The 3,800-nt window shown below is 33.5% G+C and overlaps 1 long non-coding RNA gene across 1 annotated transcript; it reads left to right on the forward strand.

Moving 5' to 3' along the window:
- The first annotated feature begins 6 nt into the window (after window positions 1-6).
- LOC112514920 lies at window positions 7-2,665 on the forward strand. The gene is made up of 5 exons (XR_003069446.1): window positions 7-79; window positions 773-916; window positions 1,013-1,153; window positions 2,093-2,171; window positions 2,418-2,665. It is a non-coding gene; the product is annotated as an uncharacterized LOC112514920 (long non-coding RNA).
- Window positions 2,666-3,800: the final 1,135 nt, after the last annotated feature.

Consider the following 3,800-nt stretch of genomic DNA (forward strand, 5'->3'; position numbering starts at 1 on the left):
TGATGGCTAGGATGGCTTCTGCTGATATTATGTGTGTTGGTTCGAAAGTTGTGCGAGAAAAGTTCTCTGGCATCATCAGGTAATCATCTTTTTAAGATTTTTGTTTGTTAAGAAGGTTGTAAGCATTGCATTCAACTTYTTTTTGGAGTAATTTASCGGTTCAGACTTCAAATTCATGGCTCCCAAAACGACTGTGCATATAACCTGGGTTTTGGAGTATTGATTTTCAACAATGATTTCCCTGAGGTATTGATTTACATTTCGCGGCTCCCTAGCGATTTCTTTGAAGTATTGTCCATTTCCATTTCAAAACCTTAGCGATTTATATTATGTGTTGGTGTTTATTGTAGCCAAACTTTCATATACGTGTGTGTGTGTGTGTTTTTGGGTTAAAAGGATAAACTGTCATATGTTAGGGTTCTTGTGTGGTGAAGAAGGAAATTAGTTTGGATCGACCCGACATAGCTGGAACTTCAATTTGCTCGAATAACAAGATTTTTGGCACTGCTGGCTGGGATCACATGTTTGTACAATATACTAGGGGTGTATGAGTTGAAATTGCCAAACCGAATCAAACTGGACAGTTTGGCTTCTTTTTGAGAGAGCCAGGTTCAATCCTGTTAAAAGAAATTTTCGAAGTAATGGGCGTGATTTATGGTTTCAAGTGTTGAATGAAATCAAACCACCCCCATCTTTGATTTAACAGGTTCATAACTACATTTAACAGGTTCATGTGAAATTTGAAATTTATAGCGATTCTTGTCACCTGTAGGAAYGCTCTGAGGAATGCAAGGAAGCTATTCCATCTTTGATTTTTGCTGCTGCAAGATTTGCTGATTTGCCTGAATTGAGGGAAGTCAGAAGTTTATTTACTRAGAGATGTGGGAATTATCTTGAACCTTATGTCAACCAAGAGGTGCTTGCCTTCTTAAAGCATGGTTTTTATATAAAAGATATATCTTCTACTTTAATTAAGTTTTCAAAACTAAAAAGGAAACAATCATGTGATTAGTTTGTCAAAAAGTTGAAAYCAGACCCTCCCACTAAGGAAATGAAGCTTCAAATGATGCAAGAGGTTGCACTTGAATCTGATATACAGTGGGATTCCAAGGCTTTGGATCAGTCATTGTATAAACCACCTCCATTTGTACAAGTAAACCATTCTCTCCCTTCAACTACTACCCATTATCATCATTATAGCCAAGTTATAAGAGGAAAGGATACAATTCAAGTTTTAGAGGTAACTAATATATACTACATTATAAACCAGATTTAAAAAAAGTCTTAAAAACATTAAGTTAGGGTCTTAACTTTAGAAATGCAATGCTAAGAGTCCATTATACTCACAGTAATTTTTCTTAACTGTTCGTAACTTATGTTGTTCTTTTAAGATCACATGCATGTCCAGTTTACTTTGAAGTCTAAACACAATGAGGGTAATGGGTCGTTTACCTAAACACTTACCGGTAAGTGTCTACCGGTAAAATTTAACACTATCGCTTACTTATTGGATAAGATTTTATTCACCAAAACGCATCGTATGCAACAATTTATCCCGGTAAGCGCTAACCATGGTAAGAGTCRTTGCCCTTAATTACCGGGTACAACTCTTGCTGCTTGTTTTCGCTCTTACCGGGTACTATTTTTAATCCTTGCTATATTCATCCGGTAAAGTAATGTGACTTGGTAAACGCTTACTCGGGTAAGTGTTTGGTAAACGGCACCTAARTTAGGGTCTGTTTGGTTTGGCTAATTTGGCCAATGTCTATAGTCTATGAAGCAACATCAATTCAAACATTCTTATCATACATATGCAGTCTAACATTTTCTACAACTTGTTTTGCTGTAGAAAYAGTCTACTACTGTTGGTTTGTATCAAAACAGTCCCAAACAATCTTRAACTACTGCTTGTTTTGTWGTTTTCTGTGTGTTTTTCTAAGTAACATTTCTTTGGGTCTTATCACAGTAATTTCATAGGAAAATGTTGACCTAGAAAGAAAGGTGAAAGYATTAGAGCTTAGAACAAATTACATGCAAATTGTACTCTCTAGATTTAACTCAAATTTTGTTTCATGTGAATAATTATGAGCAGATTGACCGAGAACTGAAAAGGGAGAGGAGAAAGACAGTTTGATCGAGAATCTGCCATAAGGTCGAGATTAAGGAAACAAGTACRTCGTATTTTTCATATTATGTTCTCATGCATCATTTAAGACCTGATAAGCCCCATCTTATATCACCAATTTTAGTCCAAAAATGATATAAATTTGATATTGAAAAATCCTTGGCAACATAGGAATAGATGGTTGGCTGCCAAAATGTTGATTCAACGCTCTTTGCCTGTTTTAATTCTAAAACAATTTTGCCCTTTTTGTTTCTTTTTKTCATTATAAATAATTTATGTTACTCTTTTTCAGGAAAAACAAAGTATATCTCTGAACCTGGTGGTCAATTTGAACTTAGTGGTGCTCCTGTTGAAACTCTCCATCAAACTTGTGTAGAAGTTAATTCACACCTTTACCAGGTTTGTAGCTTGATGTTACATGAACTTGTGCAGGCAACTCTTGCTTATCGAAATTTGAAACTTGGAATGTCTCTCCACATACAAGTTTAATTGCATTCATGGTCCTGGATTAGAACATGCAAACTTGCCTATTTAGGTAGATTGGCCAGTTTCTTGAAAAAGAAATGTCATATTTTGGATTTAATTTAAATTATGTTTTTTACATRTGTGTTCATGGCAAGAGTTGGGTGCATTAGCAGTTTCATGTTACCAGTGCTAGATTCGMTGTATAATCATTCTTCGTGYTATTATTGTTTCACCATGATCTATCAKTATTACTACTTTTCCATCACATAATTTGTTTGTAACTATATCCAGCAAACTTAGATGCCACCTGCAAAARTGCAAAGTTCCTGTATGGCTTTTTGCTACTMTAGCTTCAAAGTTTCATCATTGTTATTTTGTTTTTCTGTCATATGTTGGATTTTGGAAATTTCTATGTGCATGATTATTTAATCTTTATATAGCACAGTCACATATGCTTAACCATGCCTTGAGATTGGCAGTTGCACTCATGTGGGACTTGCCATACAGGTTAAAGTTGTTGCTGAAGAAATGGGAATTGGATTGATTGGAATTGGATTCATTAGGATGTCGAGTTAAGTCTCATTCAAAACATATTCCTCATTTTGTATATTGACGACGTTGACACATTCTTTTTGTAAAATTTGGTCTTGTATGATCTTGTAATTGTTAATCATTTTGAATAAAAATTCACTTAGGATTTGGAATGGCCCAAAAAGTTTATGATCTTGTAATTGTTAATCAATTTGTTTGGATATATTGCCTTAGAAAGGATTGTCAATAAGATTGATTGCTYAATGGGATCGATGGTCACTTCTAATCTTATTCCTTACACATATAATTACAATTATAAAGGGGTTTAAAATTATACACATTCCACATAAAAGGTTTTTTTTTACAGATGATCGTAGAAGCTATTAATAATTTGAAAGTTATTTGAATCTATTTTTGCTACAAATGTTGTAGACTTATGACATCTTGAAATAATTTGATGTTTCGAAATTGAATAAATTTTAGTAAACTTTTTAAATCCCGCCGCATTGCGCGGGTACACAACTAGTATTTTTAAAAGAAATTAAAAACATAATAAGACATTCAACCTCATTGATATTTGATGAAAATAATTAAAATAATATATTTCTTCCCTTAATATTAAGTTAGAGATTTCTTCAAGTAAATTTTTTTATATTTATTTATTTTATTTTACATTAAA

This window comes from Cynara cardunculus (genome assembly GCF_001531365.2).
Source record: "Cynara cardunculus var. scolymus isolate 2C chromosome LG 6, CcrdV1, whole genome shotgun sequence".
Lineage (NCBI taxonomy): Eukaryota > Viridiplantae > Streptophyta > Magnoliopsida > Asterales > Asteraceae > Cynara > Cynara cardunculus.